Source organism: Monopterus albus, unplaced genomic scaffold (genome assembly GCF_001952655.1).
Source record: "Monopterus albus unplaced genomic scaffold, M_albus_1.0 scaffold297.1, whole genome shotgun sequence".
Lineage (NCBI taxonomy): Eukaryota > Metazoa > Chordata > Actinopteri > Synbranchiformes > Synbranchidae > Monopterus > Monopterus albus.
In genome coordinates this window covers 228,854-229,221 of record NW_018128177.1, presented here as the reverse complement: position 1 = coordinate 229,221, position 368 = coordinate 228,854, and positions in this window count along the sequence as shown.

Genomic DNA, 368 nt, shown 5'->3' with positions numbered 1-368 from the left:
TGAGGTACACGTAGCATTCAGTGAGACACTGAAGACGGGTGATGGTAGACCGATTATTTAGTACAAGAATTAGCTGGCATTTGTACATGGAGCATGTGAGTTAGTTATCTGACAAGGATCTCAGTCAGTTGGAAGAAATCTGATACAAGAAATGAAAACTTTGTGCTGCATCATCTCATGTCATCAACACGTGTGCGTTTATCTGAAGTTATACAGAACCAAGAGATACTCATATTAACAAACACCAAACATGTTAATAACCTGATCATAAGCCTAGTAAGATTAAAAATGATAGATGAACGAAGAAGTGTGTGTGTGTGTGTGTGTGCGTGTGTGTAGTAGAGGAATGATAGCTGGGGGACAGGAAT